Source organism: Dendrobates tinctorius, unplaced genomic scaffold, assembly GCF_039654945.1.
Source record: "Dendrobates tinctorius isolate UK_male_01 unplaced genomic scaffold, ASM3965494v1 ptg000398l, whole genome shotgun sequence".
Taxonomy (NCBI): Eukaryota; Metazoa; Chordata; class Amphibia; order Anura; family Dendrobatidae; genus Dendrobates; species Dendrobates tinctorius.
Window position 1 is genome coordinate 1,254,464 of NW_027362064.1, and position 12,773 is coordinate 1,267,236.

Below are 12,773 nucleotides of genomic sequence, written 5' to 3' on the forward strand. Positions count from 1 at the left end.
CAGCAGAGCCGGGTGTAAGGCTCAAGAATAAGTGGAGGACACAAGGGCATGTAGTTCCAAGGCTTTACTCACAGTCTGGTGCACACAGTTGCCCACTTCGGTGCTGTGTCCTCCAGGTCAGGGGCTCAGCCAACTCCCAGGCAAGGTAAAGTCCACCTTTCCAGCACTCCTCCAACATGTGCCTTCTCTGAACGTCTCCACACTAGCACCTAATCTGAAGTACTTGTAGTTGCGTATTAAACTCAAGTTCCTCCTTCTTGATGTTACTTAGAACTCTACTTGTATGGCAGACAGCTGTAGCCTGCTTCGGGAACTCCTTGCTATCATGTCCCGGCTCACTCACGTTGCTGTTCTGCCCCCAAGTCTTAGGAGAGAATAAAGTGGTGACAACTTCTATTCCTCCAGTGTCTGCTGCAGGAACATCAGTATCCATACAACCTCGGGGACCGGACCATGGCCATGCGCTTAGAACTTGAGGAAGGGCTCTGCTCTGACTCTAGTCCTTAGTTCTCTTCTTCTCCTTACGTTCCGCACTACTCTTTCTTCCTTCTGAAGAATCAGGCTTTCTATGGCTCTTTCCTGTGCCAGCAGCTCCAGGTTACAGTAGTCTGCTGCAGCACTTCCTTCACTCCATCCCTCTCAGGGGATCTCCTCTCACAGACTGACCTTTTCCTAATATTCTCCCACTCTCTCTCAGTCTAAGTTCCACCCACCTCCCAGCACTCTTCGTGTTCCAAGCAGGGAGCCACCAAAGGTGCTTTGCTGCACTACTATGTTGTGTGGGATGTGAGTGTTGGAGTGTGGTCAGGTGTCTCCACCTTACCTGGATAGTGGGGCACCACACCTCAGGAGGAGCTGCAGTACCACTGTGGCGACTGAACCCTCAGGGGCGCCACACAACCAACAGTGTATGACAAAGCTTTCAGTCACTAAAGAGGTTGAGAAGGTGAGTTCTCTCCTATACAATGGATAGGTGATAACTTATAGCTAGATGGTGTCCAACTGCTGTGTAAGGCAGCCAGGGTGGTAGTCATGGCAACTGGCTTTACTGTTCCCACACCCTGATACCTCACAGATAAAACAAGTCCTTTCTGCTGTGTGATGTGTGCGACAGAGTACTCGCTTCAGTTGCTGGAGTCCCCTCAGTCTCTTTTACTCCAGCTTCAGGTTCCCAGGTTCCATTAAACACTGCAGAGTCACAGTCCTTTTATAACAGTTCAACTTTACTAATAACATGAGCACACATCGCTTAGTCAGCACAATTCACACAAAGGGAAACATCCCGAACTTTCCCTGCCTTCCGGCAGACTCCATTTCCTCTGTATTCTCTCCTTCTATTCTCCCGGCAATCCCTGCTGTCTCCATAGACAATCCATGTCCCATCCATTCTTCCCTTGTACCTGCCATCCAGGCAATCTCTTTGGACAATTCATGACCCATCTGTACCTTCCATGTCACCAGCTCCCTGTCAGCCCCTCGTCCGGTTCCATTAGGGAAAAGTGCCTGGAGGACCACCTCAGCTGCTCCTGCCCTGGTCTTAGACTCCAAATCCTTCCTGGGGATAATTCCATTGAGCTGGTGCCCGTTTAAACGATTCTCCGGCCTGGGGCCCCTGACTGCTATTTGCAGACTTATCCCCACGGAATACAACTGTCTACTGCATGCGTCCTGCCATTGGGCAGGCTGCCCAGGTGTCTACCTCTAATCAGGAAGTGCCTTTCCTATATCTTTCTGCTCTATGCACACAGAGTACTCTGTCGCACACATCACACACACAGTAGAAATGACTTGTTGTTTTATCTGTGAGGCATCGGGTTTTTTGAACAGTAAAGCCAGTTGCCGTGACTACCACCCTGGCCACCTTACAGAATTGACGTAGTCGTCAGGATGCTGATACCTTATGTGAAAAGAGCGGAGGAGCCCTAGAAATGACAGCTGTTGTGAGTTCATTTTCCCCTTCACCATTGAGGTCTGATGAACTCCCTCTTCTGGTGAAGGAAGGTAGTGAGGCTGATTACAAAGCACCTGAGCAGAATGATGATGACTGGGTGACTGGGATTTCTGACTGGATATAAGGCAGCCGACGCCCTTCTGCCTTGCGGGTGATTACTCTGAGGGATTCTTGGAGACCAGTCTGATTCCTGCTCCTCAAAAGCTAAGTTTTCTGCTCTACTTTTTGCATTTGTGTTTTGGTTTGGTTTTGCCTTGTTTTTCTGGATTTCTGCCTTTCCCTGCTGGGTGAGCTGAATTCCTTTTTGCTCTGTCTTCAGATAATACCTGAGTACTGATATAGTCTTTTTGAAGCCTAGCGTCTTCAGGGCTTTTTTCCCTATCAGTCTGTTGGCTCTTGTTTTTGAGAGGGTTTTGGCGGATTGCAGACAGCAGCTTTTCTATTCTGTCCTATTTAGTTAGCTTGGGCCCCATCATTTGCTCAGCCTATCTTTCTATCTGTGTGAGTGTTTTTTCATCTTGCTTCACTGTCATTATATGTTGGGGGCTGCCTATTGCTTTGGGGTCTGCTCTGGGGCAGTCTAGATTTCCCTTTCTGTCTTTAGGCTATGTAGTTCTCCGGCTGTGATCGAGGGGTCTAGGGCACCGTAGGAACCCCCCACGGCTACTGCTAGTTGTTGTTGTTAAGTTCAGGGGTCTGCAATCCGATAGCTGCCAACTTCTCTGGTTTTCTGGACTTAGCTAGTATTTCTGTTTTTGCCTCCTATGGTGACTCATTCATAACAGACAGCTGTGAGAAAGTTAAAGATGGCGGCTTATAGTGACTTTAAGATGGTGCCAAACATTGACAAAAAGACACTGGCCAGTTGCGTGAAAATTGAGGGCGGAGCCACCCTTCGTAGGCATCCTGAGAAGGAAAGGGCATGAAGATGGAAGAGACAGTGGTCTGGGATGAGGCCACAACCCATTGTGACAGGTGCCCGCTCCAGATGGGCACAGCAGAAGAAACGACCCTGACCCTTACAGCATAATATGAAGAAATGGGTGGAGCACCTGGAAATCACTCCACCCTCGAATGGGTGTAACCCAGAAGGACCAGCCACGTGTCTGAGGGAGAGACGCCATTATGTGACGTGATGCAAAGAAGAAGCATGTCCTTCCGAGGAGGTATAGGATGCCAGGACTGGGAGCGGTCTGTGGCCTGGGCGGACCCGAGCCCGAGTCCTGGAAGCTGGCAGCTGAGGAAGCTGGAATAATGGTTCCCCTTTGGTCAAAGGGGGAAGGAGTTTGCCGAGAGCCAGAGCATCATGAGGCCTGAGGAACCCGAACCGGAAGAGGCCCGAAAGACACTGGAGGAGTCATCGCATCTGTCGTCCCCAGCTCATATGGCTGCCGTGGAGGATCATCACCACCGTCCACGGCGTCGGTGATTGAGAGGCCTGTGCTCACCCCTGGTCCTACGTCCACCTCGTCCTCGTCACCTACCTCAGCCCCATCACCTTCCTCAGCCCCGTCAGCTTCCTCAGGCCCGTCATCTTCTTCTGCTCTACCACCTGCCTCGGCCCCTCTGTCTGCTCCGGCCTCTGACACGCGACTTTCTTGCATCTCACTTGCAAGTGTGAACCCGGCCTTACATCTAGTCTATGCTATTCTATCTCTATGGTGCCCCCTTGTATTCTAATCCTTTATACTATATTCTAATCTATCCCTGAGCTAAAACACAATACATAACAATTGTATCACATTACAGTACATGACAATAACATTAAGAAACCACACATTAGCAATGAGGTGCCGCCTGTAACCATGTAAACAGTGTCCAGGAGAGAGAAGGCACATGAGGGTCCCTACTACCTTTTTACAGCTGAACCATGTCCTCCAATATAAGGGTGATCCGGGAGAGATAGCTGGTTCCATAATGGTTCTGTCAATAGCTATCTACACCGTGTGCACAATTATTAGGCAATTTGTACTTTTGATTATTCATTTTATTATTGAACATCTACAGTGCTGGCAGTGAATTCAATAAGTTAACCCCTTAATGGCTAGAGGTATTTTTGGTTTTGCATTTTCATTTTTTGCTCCCCTTCTTCCCAGAGCCATAACTTTTTTATTTTTTTGTCAAAATGGCCATGTTAGGGCTTGTTTTTTGCGAGACGAGTTGTACTTTTTAACGACACCATTGGTTTTACCATGCAATTTACTCACAAATAGGAAAAAAAATTCCAAGTGTGGTGAAATTGCAAAAAAAGTGCAATCTCACAGTTGCTTTTTGTTTGTTTTTTTCACCATGTTCACTAAATGCTAAAACTGACTTGCCATTATGGTTCTCCAGGTCATTACAAGTTAATAGACACCAAACATGTCTAGGTTCTTTTTTATTTAAGTGATGAAAGAAAATGCTAAATTTGTTTTAAAAAAAAAATCAAAAAATGCACCATTTTCCGATACCCGTAGCGTCTCTATTTTTCATGATCTTGGTTTTGGATGAGGGCTTATTTTTTGCATGCCCAGCTGACATTTTTAACCCCTTAGCGACAGAGCCAGTTTGCAGCTTAATGACCAGGCCAATTTTTACAATTCTGACCACTGTCCCTTTATGAGGTTATAACTCTGGAACGCTTTAATGGATCCTGCTGATTCTGAGATTGTTTTTTCATGACATATTGTACTTCATGTTAGTGGTAAAATTTCTTCGATAAGTCTTGTGTTTATTTATGAAAAAAACAGAAATATGGCAAAAAAATTTAAAATTTTGCAATTTTAAAACTTTAAATTTTTATGCCCTTAAATCAGAGAGATGTGTCACATAAATTTCTTAATAAATAACATTTCCCACATGTCTACTTTACATCAGCACAATTTTGGATGCAAATTTTTTTTTTGTTACGAAGTTATAAGGGTTAAAAGTTGACCAGCGATTTCTCATTTTTACAACAAAATTTACAAAGCCATTTTTTTTAGGGACCACATCATATTTAAAGTCATTTTGAGGGGTGTACATGACAGAAAATACCCAAAATTGGCACCATTCTAAAAACTAGACCCCTCAAGGTGCTCAAAACCACATTCAAGAAGTTTATTAACCCTTTAAGTGCTTCACAGGAACGAAAGCAATGTGGATGGAAAAAATTAACATTTAACTTTTTTTTGGAAAAAAATTACTTCAGAACCAATTTTTTTTATTTTCACAAGTGTTAAAAGAGAAAATCAACCACAAAATTTGTTGTACAATTTCTCCTGAATACGCCGATACCCCATATGTGGGGGTAAACCCCTTTTTCAGCACACGGCAGAGCTCGCAAGGGATGGAGCACCGTTTGACTTTTTCAACGCAGAATTGGCTGGAATTAAGATCGGATGCCATGTTGCGTTCGGAGAGCCCTTAATGTGCCTAAACAGTGGAAAACTCCAACAAGTGACCACATTTTGGAAACTAGACCCATTAAGGAACTTATCTAGATGTGTGGTGAGCACTTTGAACCTTCAAGTGCTTCACAGAAGTTTATAACGTAGAGCCGTGAAAATAAGAAATCCATTTTTTTTTCCACAAAAATGATCTTTTCGCCCCCAAATTTTTATTTTTACAAGGGTAACAGGAGAAATCATACCCCCACAGTTATTATGCGATTTGTCCTGAGTACGCTGATACCCCATATGTGGGGAGGAACCACTGTTTGGGTGCATGGGAGAGCTTGGAAGGGAAGGAGTGCCATTTTGGAATGCAGACTTTGATGGAATGGTCTGCGGGCATCATGTTGCGTTTGCAGAGCCCCTGATGGGCCTAAACAGTGGAAACCCCCAACAAGTGACTCCATTTTGGAAACTGGACCCAGGAAGGAGCTTATCTAGATGTGTGGTGAGCACTTTGAACCTTCAAGTGCTTCACAGAAGTTTATAACGTAGAGCCGTGAAAATAAGAAATCCATTTTTTTTTCCACAAAAATGATCTTTTCACCCCCAAATTTTTATTTTTACAAGGGTAACAGGAGAAATCATACCCCCTCAGTTATTATGCGATTTGTCCTGAGTACGCCGATACCCCATATGTGGGGAGGAACCACTGTTTGGGTGCATGGGAGAGCTTGGAAGGGAAGGAGTGCCATTTTGGAATGCAGACTTTGATGGAATGGTCTGCGGGCATCATGTTGCGTTTGCAGAGCCCCTGATGGGCCTAAACAGTGGAAACCCCCAACAAGTGACTCCATTTTGGAAACTAGACCCATGAAGGAACTTATCTAGATGTGTGGTGAGCACTTTGAACCTTCAAGTGCTTCACAGAAGTTTATAACGTAGAGCCGTGAAAATAAGAAATTCATTTTTTTTTCCACAAAAATGATCTTTTCACCCCCAAATTTTTATTTTTACAAGGGTAACAGGAGAAATCATACCCCCACAGTTATTTTGTGATTTGTCCTGAGTACGCTGATACCCCATATGTGGGGAGGAACCACTGTTTGGGCGCATGGGAGAGCTCGGAAGGGAAGGAGTGCCATTTTGGAATGCAGACTTTGATGGAATGGTCTGCGGGCATCATGTTGCGTTTGCAGAGCCCCTGATGGGCCTAAACAGTGGAAACCCCCAACAAGTGACTCCATTTTGGAAACTAGACCCATGAAGGAACTTATCTAGATGTGTGGTGAGCACTTTGAACCTTCAAGTGCTTCACAAAAGTTTATAACGTAGAGCCGTGAAAATAAGAAATCCATTTTTTTTCCACAAAAATGATCTTTTCGCGCCCAAATTTTTATTTTTACAAGGGTAACAGGAGAAATCATGCGATTTGTCCTGAGTACACTGATACCCCATATGTGGGGGGGAACCACTGTTTGGGCGCATGGGAGAGCTCGGAAGGGAAGGAGTGCCATTTTGGAATGCAGACTTTGATGGAATGGTCTGCGGGCATCATGTTGCGTTTGCAGAGCCCCTGATGGGCCCAACCCTAACCCTAGCCCTAACCCTAGCCTAGCCCTAACCCTAGCCTAACCCTAGCCTAACCCTAACCCTAGCCTAACCCTAACCCTAGCCTAACCCTAACCCTAGCCTAACCCTAACCCTAGCCTAACCCTAACCCTAGCCTAACCCTAGCCTAACCCTAACCCTAGCCTAGCCCTAACCCTAGCCTAACCCTAACCCTAGCCTAACCCTAACCCTAGCCTAACCCTAGCCTAACCCTAGCCTAACCCTATCCCTAGCCTAACCCTAACCCTAACCCTAGCCTAACCCTAACCCTAGCCTAACCCTAACCCTAGCCTAACCCTAACCCTAACCCTTATGGAAAACTGAAAAAAAAAATATTTTTTTTATTTCATTATGTGTGCCTATATAAGGGGGTGATAAACGGGGGGGTTATGTACTATTTTTATTATTTTGATCACTATGATCGTTTATCATAGTGATCAAAATAATGAATGGAATCTGCCAGCCGGAGCCAGCAGATTCCCGGCGGGCGCACTGCGCGGGACCACCGGGAGGGGACGGAGGACAAGGGAGAGGTACCGGGAGGGGACCGGGGGGATCGGGGACCCTATTTCTCTATCCTCTGATTTGCGATCACATCAGAGGAAAGAGAAATTAAATGTAAAATCGCGGCTTTTTTTTTTTTTTGGCGGTCGCCGTTATAGGGTTAATAACGGCGATCGCAAAAGCGGTGGTCGGTAAAAACCGACCGATTCATGTTCTCTGGGGTCTCGGCTACCCCTGGCAGCCGAGACCCCGGAGAAAATCCGACACTGGGGGGCACTATTCACTTAAATCACAGCGCCGTGAATTAACGGCGCTGTGGTTTAAGTACCCTTAATTACCGCCGTTAAAAGGCGTATCGGCGGTCGTTAAGGGGTTAATGATACCATTGGTGCAGATACAATCTTTTGATTGCCCATTATTGCATTTTAATGCAATGTTGTGGCGACCAAAAAAACGTAATTCTGGCGTTTGACTTTTTTCTTGTTACACCATTTAGTGATCGGGTTAATTTTTTTTTTATATTGATAGAGTGGGCAATTCTGAATGCGGCATTACCAAATATGTGTATGTTTGATTTTTTTTATTTTTTTATTTTGAATGGGGCGAAAGGGGGGTGATTTGAATTTTTATATATTTTTTAAAACTTTTTTTTACTTTTGGCATGCTTCAATAATATTCATGGGAGACTAGAAGCTGCCATGACCCGATCGGCTCTGCTACATACAGGCGATGATCAGATCGCCTGTATGTAGCAGAATTGCTGACTTGCTATGAGCGCCAACCAGTGGGCGGCGCTCATAGCAATCAGGCATTAACAACCATAGAGGTCTGCAGGAGACCTCTGGTTGTCATGTCGACCCATTGGTGACCCGTGGTCACGTGACAGGAGTCACTGATGGGTGCATTTCCGTTGCGATTTCTGGAAAAGCATGTTAACCCCTTCATGACCGGAGCTGTTTTCGATTTTGTGCTTTTGGTTTTCACTCCACTTCTTTCCAGAGCCATAACTTTTTTATTTTTCTGTCAATATAGCCATGTGAGAGCTTATTTTTTTGCGGGACGAGTTGTACTTTTTAATGACACAATTTTGTTTAGCATGTCGTGTACTTGAAAACGGGAAAAAAATTCCAAGTGCGGTGAAATTGCAAAAGAAGTGCAATCCCACACTTTTGTTTTGTAAAGCGTTTTTGCTAGATTCACTAAAGTCTAAAACTGACCTGCCATTATGATTCTCAAGGTCATTACAAGTTCATAGACATGTCTAGGTTCTTTTTTATCTAAGTGGTGAAAAAAAATTCCAACGTTTGCTAACAAAAGTGCAATTTTCCGAGACCCATAGCGTCTTCATTTTTCGTGATCTCGGGTTGGGTGAGGGCTTATTTTTTGTGCGCTGAGCTGACGTTTTTAATGATACCAAGTTGGTGCAGATAAACTCTTTTGATTTCCCATTATTGCATTCTAATGCAATGTCGTGGTGACCAAAATACATAATTTTCGTGTTTCGTTTTTTTCTCGCTATGCCGTTTAGCGATCAAGTTACCGTCCGATGTCAGTAAGGGGTTAAATGCCACTGTAAGGCCGGCGTCACACTAGAGAGGAATACGGATGAGTGAGAGGTGTTAAAAAAACGCATTGCACACGGACCAATGATTCTCTATGGGGTAGCTCCCATCAGCCGTATTTTTGTTGCGTATTTTATACGGTCCGTGCATACTGCGATTGTCAACGTACTACGACCGTAGTACGCCAATGCAAGTATATGGGTGCGCAAAAAATACGCATTACACACGGACCACACGTGTGACTTGCGAGAAATACGCAGGACTTCACCTGGTGACAGGAAATGTTCCAAGCAATTATCAGGAAGCTTAGACATACTAATTAGCTCAAAAAGCGCTCCAGACATCCAGGAAGTACGCCTCCACGGAGTACAGCATCATGGCACCCTACCTGAATCTGAATGTGGAGATGCTAATTGTTCTTGTGCAGGATCACCCAGAATTATGGGACCAACGGGATGCACATTATGCCGACCGGGCAAGAAAGGAGGCTGCATGGAGGCACATATGTCGCCAAATGTTCCCTGATTTTGGTGATCGGTCACGTGAGGAGCAGCAGAACATAAGTAAGTGCCCATAAATTATGTATGTCAAATTACCTGCCATCAAAAAATTATTTTACACGTAGGCCCCCCACATCCTGTGCTTCTGATATTGGGCTCTTGTGGCTTGTATATTGTTTTTGGACCCACTGTTTGACCCTGAGAGGATTTTACCCTGTCCCCAAGCTCCTCATAATGCCTAGCAAAAACAGTTTGAAGAGTCGCTACTTGCCTCATGAGCTACTGTGCCCCTGTGCAACTGGCCTGGTTGCACCAATGCTATATGCCACTCTTGGTAGAACTCACACCCTAGTAGGCCACGTGACTTTGATACTAGTTCAAAAACTTGTTTTAGGCAAATTGTAAGTTTTCATTCTTTTATGTCACATTGCAGTCGAAGATGTGATGAGACGCTCGTGCAGCATCCGTGACCAGTATCGCCGTGAGCGCCAGCAGCGGGCAAGAAGTGGTTCTGCGGCCCCCACAAAGCGGAAATATATTTATTTCGACCACCTCTCATTCCTCGCTCCAATTATGGATCTCAGACCGTAAGTATACCAAAAACACCACATGACACAAATGCTGTATAGGGCCTGATCCAAATTTTCATTTTTCTACATTTTGTATTTAATCACAGAACTCAGTCTAACATCACTGAAAGGGAGACAAGGTCTGATTCAGAGGGGTTGAGGTGTCTGGCCCATCTTGTGACCTTCCAAGAAGCAAGGCCCAAGTGACTTCTCCTGCTCAACCTGATCCTGCCCCAGAACCTGGCCCGCCACCAGAAACACCACCACCAGGAACAGAGCCACTGCAAGGACCGTCAGCTGCAGGCCCACCCGACATCCAGGATGAACAGGGCAACAGCAGCAGCCCAACTGTTGGGCTAGAGGGCTCCCCCCAGCCTGCTGTGCCATACCGGCGAGGTAGACGAAGGCGCCATATCCCTGCCACTGATACCAGGACCAATGTGGATACAGGGGACCAAAATTATGTGACCAGAGTTGCCACTGATGATGGGGAGGAGTACTCATGCAGCCTTGCCCATTATCTTCGTTCCCTTCCCCGTGAGGTGCGGCTACGTGTGCGAGGATCCATTAAGATCCTAATTGACGCAAGCACACCCCCCAATACCCCTTATGAGGGGTTTGAGTTTCTGGAGAGGTGGCAGCTGTCACCCAGGAATCTCATGCGGCTTAACCCACATCCCGCAAGTGCTTGCTCAATCAGGGTCTGAGGATCCTCCTACACGTGGGCCTACACCTCACCCCCTTCCCCCCCTACCCAACATTGGCAACATCATTGCCAAATGTCAGGGTATAACCTAGCACACCAATATGGCCACTTGTTCCCAGCCGATGTTGGAGGCTGGTCCCAATCTGGTTGGGGACAGCATGGCCATTTTGGTGGTTTAGACTCACGGCCCTACCATCCCCAACAGGAGAGTCGTCTCCAATATTATAGTGCCCAGTATCCACCTCAAGCCCATGAGCCGGCCCACTACCTCCATCATGGGCAAGAGTATGCCCCCACACAGGCCGAGGGACAAGTTGGCCAAACTAGCCATCAGGCAACACAGGCTGGGCTGCCGCCTTCTCCCCCCCTACATACTACAATTTATAAGTTTGTGTGGTTTTTTTTTGTTGTTTATGGCCATTTTGCTAAATACCATATCTCTCAAATATGGTTTCACAAGGCCTTGAAAAAAAGGATACATAAAAAGTTTTAACTTTCAATTGTTGTTGTCTTTATCAATGATGCACTTATATCACGACATGCTGCCATATGCTTACACAGTGATTTAGAAACAGAGAAAAGACATAAGGGGTTGTAATATATATAGTTTCCCAAAGGCCAAAAAGAAAAATTTACAACATAGACACAGCATGCTCTTGCCAAGAAGTTTCCCCCTCAGGTGACAAAGTAATTTGTGAAAATATCACGCACTTTGAGCCCAGAGAGCGGTATACGTTGAGGGTTGATAGGTGGTGTCGCCCTATGTACATTGTCTGACCCACACACAACACCAGCAGACGAGGAACAATCATGTATCCTGGTGAAGTTATGAAGAACGACACATGCTTTAATTACTTCATTTACATTTTGCTCACTCAGCTGAATGGCAGACTGTAGGACCTGCCATTTGACCCAAAGAATGGCAAAGGAACACTCCACCAGTCGCCGAGCATATGATAGGCGCAAGTTAAAATTTCTGCGCCGGTGGTCCAGGTTGCGCCGAGGATATAGCCTCATGACATTACGCGTTAACTGAAATGCCTCATCTGCCACAAGGACTTAAGGGACTGATTCTTGAGTGAAGCCTGGTAGCTGGCGTAGTGGTGGTAGATCCAACTGGTAGGTGCGTAGCCGCCGACCCATAATGGAAGTATTGAAGACTCTAGAGTCTCCCGTCCTTCCATAGGCCCCAATGTCAACAATTATAAACTTGTATTGAGGGTAAGCCAGAGCCAACAATACAACAGAAAAGTATTGTTTATAATTGAAGAATTGGGAGCCAGAGTTCGGCAGCTTACGCACCCGGATATGTTTGCCATCAAGGGCCCAATACAATTAGGAAACTGGCATTCCTCCTCAAAGTCCCTTGATATCCTCAACGAGTCTTACATCCTGGGCTGGGGCATGACGAGTTGATGTAGTCTTGACCATATTTGACTACATGTCGACCTGACTATGCCAGAAATGGTAGCTCTTCCAATAAGAAACTCATGGTGGAGGGCGGCATAAGACAGGCCAGTGGACAGGAAGCTGTAGAACAACAGAAATGGAACATTTTAGAATGCACAAATTAACAAAACACCAGGTACATACATACCAAACTTGTTAGTAATTCATATCTACTAATACACATATATTTGGTCGCACAATCACTACATGATATTCAGTACATACTACACATAACATTCTGGTCTGTAAGTTTATATATATCTGGAATAAGATGAGAGCATTAAACTTAGTAAAAAAAAAAACATACTTTGGGCATCACATCATGAACAAAGAGAATGTGGTTGTGTAGTACATACCGTAATGTGAGTAGAAGTCGCTCCTCTGCAGATATAGCTTTGCGCATCCTTGTGTCCTGAAAGGTTATCCCAGGGCGCACTGTATCCAAGAGTAGATCAAATGTTGCAAGGCTCATGCGACAGTACTGGTAAAATTTTTCAGGATGATCCCGCAGAGAAGAATAGAGGCGGTGAAAATGACCTCTTGTGAGTCGTTGCCTAAAAAGTGGATGGAC